The sequence below is a fragment of the Nuphar pumila genome, chromosome 1, assembly GCF_984573655.1.
Source record: "Nuphar pumila chromosome 1, dmNupPumi1.hap1.1, whole genome shotgun sequence".
Taxonomy (NCBI): Eukaryota; Viridiplantae; Streptophyta; class Magnoliopsida; order Nymphaeales; family Nymphaeaceae; genus Nuphar; species Nuphar pumila.
Genome location: NC_143249.1, coordinates 48744998 through 48753371, shown reverse-complemented (window position 1 = coordinate 48753371; position 8374 = coordinate 48744998). Strand labels below are relative to the sequence as shown.

Here is an 8374-nt window from a genome sequence, read left to right as displayed (position 1 = left end):
GAAGACCCTGATTTCTTTTCTTAGATTAGAGAATTTTCATATTTCAATTTCAATTTAAGATTATAATAATTTCATATTAATGAGAATTTCTATTTTTTTGTTTAGACTAGAATGTATGAGCATATAGTTGCATTTTAAATTCTCGTAATTGCTTGTGGCATTTCATTTTACTTTATTTTTTAAAAAGCGCTATGGGATAACACGAATGACGTGTGCACCATTCTAATAAAAGGTGAATAACCCTAAGTAAATTATTTGCATTTATGACCATAGTCAAAATGCGAACAATACTTAAGATTTTTATCTTTTATGAAATAAAAGTTTGAGCTACACTTTAGGTCCTTTCTGAAAATCATCATATTTTAAAAAAATATACTTTTTCTTCTTTTATCAGAATTTAAAGTAAAGATCAAATCGAGATATATTTGTGGCCATAGTCATGAATATATGGAAATTTAATCTTGCTTTAATTCTATAAAAGCATAAAAATTAATTTTATTCTTTCTTGGAATTTAAATGAAGATTAAATTAAAATATATTTCTGACCATAGTCATGAATATATTAAAATTTAATCTCATTTCAATCCTATTAAAGAATAAAATTTGCTTTTAAAATTCCAATTTTAAACAAATTCTTTCAATGCATTCATCATTTTGCATCATTATTTGTCATCTTTCCAAATTATCTCAAATCATTTTCGAAATTCCAAGTGATTTTTAAAATAAATTTTCAAAAACACAGTTTTCATTTCTAAAATTCAAAATTATTTTTCAACTTCCATTTACAAATATAGATTTATCTTTTAATTTTAATTCCATTCAGTTTTAAATCTTACTTCAAATTCCAACTTTCAATCCTTATTTCTGAACTTCACATTTCTACATTTCATATTTTTAACTTTGAATTTCATTTTAAAATTCAAATATTAAGTTCAAGTTATTTATTCCCTTTCAAAATTTTGAATTTTGAATTCTATTTTCATTACAAAATTCAATTGCAAAAAATTGATTTTATTTCTATTCTCAAGTCAATCCTGAATCAAAATTTGGAAATTCACTTTGAAATTCAAAATTCTAAGTTCAATTCTCGTTTCAAATTCAAATTCTTTTCCTTTTTATTTTCAATCTCAGGAATTCAAAATCCAGTCTTAAATCAAGTTTTCCAATTTACAAATTCATTGTTTTTTTTTAACTCAATCTCTCAGTATTCCAAACCTCAATTCAAATTTCAAGTTCAATTATGATTTCAAATCTTAGAATCGATTTCTAATCTTGATTTTCAATTCAAAATCAATTCAAATTCGATTTTCAGTCAATTTCAGATTTCAAAATTCTCAAACTCTGAATCCAATTTCCAAATCCTCAATTGCAAGCTTTCAAAGCAGAGTTCATCTCAAGTTTCAAACTTTCAAAATTCAAATTCATTTTTTTTTAAATTTTATAGGTTATTTTCAAAATCCATTTCAAAATCACTGGAAAGATCCAAATTTCAGAAACATTTCCAAGAAAAGCATACACATTTCTTCAAATCATAGAACAAGTTTGATTCCATGTACATTTAGGATTTTAGAATAATCTCTCAGTCAAATTTAGGCAAAGGCATAAATTTGATCCTTGGTTCAATTACCCCTGGTAAAGGCGCCAAGAACGGTTGAACCTCGTACTGATGAGCGAATCTCGTCTCCCCATTTTCCTATAAATTTCAAAATGGAGGTAAGTAATTTCAAAACATCTTTATAAAAGGTCAAGTGAGACCTTGCAAAGAGTTTTTCTTCTATCTTTCTTTTTTCCCCTAAAAAGGAAAAGAGAAAAATTTTGCAACGATCACAGCTACTTGCCATTACTGTGGCAAGGGTGGATATTTTATTTAGAACTGCTTTAAAAAGCAAAATGATGAGAAGAGAGCAGCTGGGCAGGTAGCGAAAGGGAAGCAGCATCAGGGAGAGCAAGAGAAGGCAGTAGGTCGTGTTTATGCAGCATCTGAGAGTGCCCAGCAGGACAGTGATTTGATCCAAGGTAGTATTTTGGTTGTGGGTTGAGCCACTCTGGTATTATTCGATAGTGGAGCTACACATTCTTTTATTGCCGCTCGTTTTGCTAGTCCATTATAGTTGCATGTAGAATCTTTGAAGCATGTGTTTGATGTTAGTAATTCTGTAGGCAATAATTGTATTTGTGCTTATTATTTACCTCATTTATCAGTTGAGTTGGGTGGGCAAAATCTTCCTGCTAATCTGGTTGTACTTAACATGACGGCATTTGATGTTATTCTGGGCATGGATTGGCTCTACGAGCACTATCCCATTATTCGTTGTCGTGAAGGCACAATGGTCTTATCACAACCTGATTTTCTCGAGATTGCTTAGCATGTGTTTATACCTTCTTTGGGACATCATGGTGTTTCATCTCTGATGGCTCAAAGGTATCTGAGCAAAGAAGATATTGCTTTTCTTGTATGTTTGACTTCTGAGGAGCCTAAGGCTGCATCTTTGGAGGAGTTGGAGGTAGTGCGTGACTATTCAGATATTTTTTTGGATGAATTACCAGGACTACCTCAACTTCGTGACATTGAGTTTGGCATTGAGTTATTGTCGGGGACTGCTCCAGTCTCTAAGGCTCTGTATCGTATGGCGTCAGCTGAGTTGGAGGAGCTGAAGAAGCAACTCCAAGAGCTTTTAGATCATGAATTTATTCGACCGTGCATGTCACCTTGGAGAGCGCCGGTTCTCTTCGTAAAGAAGAAGAATGGATCTATGGGGTTATTCATCGATTATCGAATGCTTAACCAAGTCACTATTAAGAACAAATATCCATTACCCTGTATCGAAGACCTCTTCGATCAGTTGCAAAAGGCAAATGTAAAGACTACTTTATAACTATGTGTGTATGATTGTAGTGATGCTTGTTTATGTGATCGTTGTTGTAATATATGTATTACTTGTGCTTTTGTGTAGGTCTTCTCAAAGATTGATTTGAGATTTGGGTATCATCAGCTGTGAATTAAGGCAGATGATATATCCAAGATTGTGTTTCACACTCGTTATGGGCATTATGAGTTCGTGGTGATCATGCCATTTGAACTCACAAATGCTCCAGCCGTATTTATGGATATGATGAATCATATTTTTTAACCATTTCTGGATTCTTTTGTGATCGTGTTTATTGACGACATCTTGATCTATTCAGAGAATAAGGTTCAACATCAAGAGCATCTGTGTGTTGTTTTGGGGATTCTTAGGGAGCATCAGCTATGTACTAAGTTCTCCAAATGCGAGTTTTGGTTCAGGCATGTCTCCTTCCTTGGCCATGTGATTTGGCTTTTGCCTGAGAGTTTGAACTCTCGCAAGAGGTTTTCTTATTGTTCTTCTTCTTAAAAGAACTTTTATTTTTCCTCGGCCTATATTTTTCCTTATGAGAGTCCATATGTACATTTGGTACCCTCTCACCCTTCAGTCTTTCTTCTTCTTCAACACACTTAGTCAAGAGGTCATTAAAAGACCACTCATCGTTATGTGTGTTGTATGAGATCTTGAAGGATCTATATTCACTAGGCAACGAGGTCAAAATGAGATGGACTAAAAAAGAGTCAGAAATGACGAACTTCATATCATTCAGCTGAGATGCAATGTTTCTTATCTCTAAGATGTATTATTGAATATGACTCCCACCAAAATATTTCATAAACATCAATTTGAATGTTAGTGTACTGGCCCTAGCCTTATTAGAACTGACGAATTGAGTCTCAATGGCTCCCAAAAATTTCTTCACTGGCCTGCAATGAGGGATGACATCTCAAATGTTCTTAGCCATTTGAGATTGTAAAAGAAACAAGCTAAGTATATTTAAGTGTTCCCACTTCTCAGAGGTAGCCTTCTGTTCAGTTGTACTATGCTCTGTAAGAGCGGAAAGTTCATCAATCATAAAGGCCAAATCTAAGTCCATGTAACTGAGAGTGAATAATATTATTTCTTTCAGTCTGAGAAATTGAATCCGTCTAATGAAGGAATGTTACTAGAACCGTCAATGATGAAAGAATCAGATACAACATGGAACAAAAAAAAAAGAAATTACTGCTCAAACAAGACTCATGATAAAAAGGTAAAAATTGATATCATTTATTATTTACCTTTTCTGAGACAAGCATAATTGGGCTATTATCGTTCCACTTTGATGGAAATGATAATACTCATAGTTGTTTTGTCTCCTCAATTCACAAGGAATTAACTTCAATTGGTGAAACTAGCAGATTACGTAATCAGTGATAATTCAGCTTTGTACATTTGGGTACGAACATGCTTCATGGGTTGATATACACATCTACTATTACACCTTATATATGACCTACCTTTGGGTAGAATCATTGTTTCATAAAGTCACACACAATCATAATAATGAATGTTAACATGGTCCAAAGAATCCTCAATCAACACAACTCAGATCACTTTGGTGATTACATGAGTTAGTTAATCGATATCTTTTATCAAAAATATATTTGTATTATGGAGCATGTCTATATACACATAATAATGCATGTATATTTATGACAAAATATGTATTATATCATCAAAAATACAAATTCATGCTTCAACTTATATGCACAACTAAATTTTGATGAAAACACATCACAAATATCATGAATTTAGTCATAATTCATGCTTAAAATATTATGCATAACTTAAATAACACAATACACGTGTATTTGACATGCATAAGTCATGCTTTCTTAACAATAAACATGTATAAAGCATGAAAATTTATAAAAGCATGCTCTTATGGGTAAAACCTGGGGTCTTCAAGTTGGAACCGATCTAAAAGTGCTTCAAATCGGTCTAAAACAGTCCTAAACCAAGGGCCTAAACCGGTTTTGAACAGATGAACCGGTCTGAAACATGTACAAAAGCTCATAAACCCCTAAAACTGAATAAAAAAATCTATATTCCTTCATAGATTCATGAAAACATGGTTTCTGCATTCAGGAACCGTTGAAAAACTGATAGGTCCCTTAATATCTCGTATCGGTCACATAATCGATTTAGTTTTAAATGAGTTTAAATAATACATGGATCTTATTTCAGACTTAATCTGATTCACTCTGAATCCAGATCCAGTTTATTGGGTCCTAGATCGGATCCCTCTGGTCCAAATATAGTTTGGATCCAGACCCACAATGATAGGGTCTTGGGTTGGATCCTATGATCCAAACCTAATCCGTAACAAATCCGAGTCATGTTCGGATCCTGAAACCTATCTAGATTTGGACCCAATCCAAATAGGACCCAAGTCAGATCCATGAACCTGATCCAGTCTAGACTCAAACTATATCCAAACAGGACTTGAGTCAGATCTAGACCATGGCCCGGTCCATCCCGGTCGGACCTAGACCCGAAACCACTAATGGATCTGGGTCCAGTCAGTCTAGATCAGACCCAGACTCGATCCATGATGGATCCGATCATCAACCCGGTCTGTGAAGATCAGACCCAGAACCCGAAACCCAAAACCCAAAACCCAAAACCCAAATGGGTCTAGGTTTCATCCAGGGTTGGGTCTGACCTAGAATCCCAAATGGACCCCGGTCTGGTCCGGTCTCTAGGATCGGTTTCAGACATCGGTCCGGGTCTGGACCCGACCCGCCTGGACTAAGGCAACCATTTAATTAAAAAGGAAGAGGGTTTCAGTTTCTGAGAAATCGAATGTTTCAGTTTCTCATAAACCGAAAGGCAAACCCCTCACCCTCCCCCCCCCCCCCCACACACACACATTTTCTATAGACGGCACCGGTGATGGTGATCGTCTCTCCCCGTACCTCCCTGGCGTATGCCGGCTACACCTAAAGGCACCCGACGATGCTAGATAACCTCGCCCCCCTTCATTTCTGTAAACGACAACCGTCACCCCCGACGTTACAGAGGACGACACCGGCGAGGTCGACGGTGATGGCGACCAGCCCCCCCTTCCCTGCCTACCAGCGACAGTTGGATGATGGCATCAGTGACCTCCGTCGTCCACCATTGTCCAACAGTGGAAAGCAAATGCCTTTTGAGAAAAAGGTGGTTTTTTCGGGAAAAATTAAAGGCTTGGTTTGAGAAAACATGTCGGCCCTCCTCCTCTTTGACAGGTTTGTTTCTGCCGACTAAGGTAGCCTCCTTCTCGATGACTGATCTTCGGCCAGAGCTGATCGATCGCCGTGATTCAGACCGCATCCTGACTAATCCTAGATCGACCCAGCCTGAGGCTACCGATGCGGTTCACAGTGACGGCCTCACCGATACCGATCCTGATCCCGATCCGGTCGAGCACGCCCACATGTTTCCCATCACAGTATTGTCAACCTACAATCACCAACACCAGCGGCCAACCGAAATGCCACCGATGACGGTGACCCCCACTTCGGCCGACGATCTCCCACAGCTGAGGATAGGGCACGGTGAGTCCACTGGTCTGAGCCTGTCACCCACGTGAGTTGTGCCTGCTGAAAGCAATCGACCTACAGCAACGGCACAGACGCAACTGAGCAGGTGGCTGCCCAGTTGGGCAGCAGATGGGTAGAGGCCGTGGAGAATCCAGCGAGGGAAAATTTGCAGATAAGAGTTTTAGTGGGCATCGAAAAAATGCCTATGCACTCACACCACACGCAACATATGTGCAGTGTGGGCCCATAACCCAATGTTGGTGTTTATGTAAAACCATAAAAGCAAATCATACATGTAGATAGACGCCACGGATGAGATGAAGGTTGGCGCAGGTACACGGCGTTCTTCTCGGCCTATGGATGCCCATGATGAGCTCAAGTCTTCGAGTCGATGGTGAGCATGACCTGAACCCAATGAAAAATGAAGACACCTTGGTTGTTCTCATCAAGCAATCATGCCTCAATTTATAAGGGGAGGAAAGTGGAAGGGGGGGGAGGGAGCGATGAATAGTCTGATGCTTAGGCAGACGTGCCCTCAGCCAAATGGCCTTAGGCGCAACTTGCATTCAAAGACTCGATAATTCACAAGATTTTGCAATTCACATCAAGTATCACATTTCGCTACGTTCTTCATCATGGTGGGAGCCAAGATATCCATTGTTGAGAGTCGTTTTGTTAAAGGCAAAGGGTCATCCCCACTGCTCATCGCATCAGGGTGTCCATTCCTCTAGTTACATACATAGCATTCATGTAAGTGAACCCTTTATATGCCATATTGAATATAAACCTTTCACATTCACGTAACTCCTTCCCCACTAATGTCACATAACTCTTTCCCCACTAATGTCACACTAAAGCCTTCATGATTATCAAACCGAGTCACATTTAGGGTTGGATCGGATTCAAAATGTCCAATAAAGGGAACCTACAAACTGCTCTGCTCATAATTTTTTTTTGGTTGGTAATGAAAGTGTTTCTTTGATAGAACACCGAATGGTATGGTTGTCTAGCAGGAGCAGTTAGTGTGTCACCTTGTGTTGGGACGTTGCAAGTTCGAACCCCAAATGATATGGTTGTATAACTGGTAGGGGCCTGCCTAACCCCAAATGAAAGTGTTTCTTTCTTAGAACCCCAAATTGTAGGGGTCTGCCTAACCCCAGCTTTATCTGTAGAAAAAAAATATTCTGCTGCTCTCGCTCTTGATGGCATTTTAATGGTTCTAGTTTAATGGTTTTAATGAACTCTTTAATAAATATTTTGGAAAAAAAAAACTCAAATTAAGGGATTGAAATCTCTCATACTCTTCTTCTCATAGATGTAGGTGTTTATCGGTGTGCGTTCCATTGCTTGTTTGTTTTTTTTCTTTGTGTTCATCTATTTGCAGACTCCCCATGCACACGCACAAATTGGCATTACATTAAGACCTAGTTTAGGTCATTTTCACGGTATCAACAAAAAAGTTCCAAGTATAAAACTTAAAATTCCAAATTTCAGTAGAAAGATGAAATAGTGAAAAATCTCTCAACTCGAGACCGATAGATCATGTTATGGCAGATTTTTACTTGGACTTTACTCCATTATTGAAAAAAGCTAAATTCGATCATCTTTGATTGTTATGAAATCAGGACCTAGGTTTTATCTAGTTCGGACTAGATGACATCAAACCTAAAAGCCGCATGGCTAGATCTAAGCTTTTTGAGTGGCACCAAGAGATGACTTGAATATTATTAATGAGGGTCCAGCTTGGCCTTCTTATTGATACCTAACAGGCCATTTTTTTTTACCAAGCAATGTTGTCAGCACAGATGCTTATCGGCTGTATCATATCGGCGGAAAATGGATACGACTTTACCCCTTAATCAGCTATATTTTAATAAATATAAAAAATACTTAGTTTTTTTATTATTTTAATGGCTTTAACACGTGCCACCTTCTGATTGACAAGTAATATTTAGAAAGAGC

General features: G+C 37.6%; 1 non-coding gene across 1 annotated transcript; it reads right to left on the bottom strand.

The window, feature by feature from the left end:
- Nucleotides 1-6925: 6925 nt before the first annotated feature.
- Nucleotides 6926-7081, bottom strand: LOC149848896 (5.8S ribosomal RNA). Its single transcript, XR_016437798.1, has one exon. It is a non-coding gene; the product is annotated as a 5.8S ribosomal RNA (ribosomal RNA).
- Nucleotides 7082-8374: the final 1293 nt, after the last annotated feature.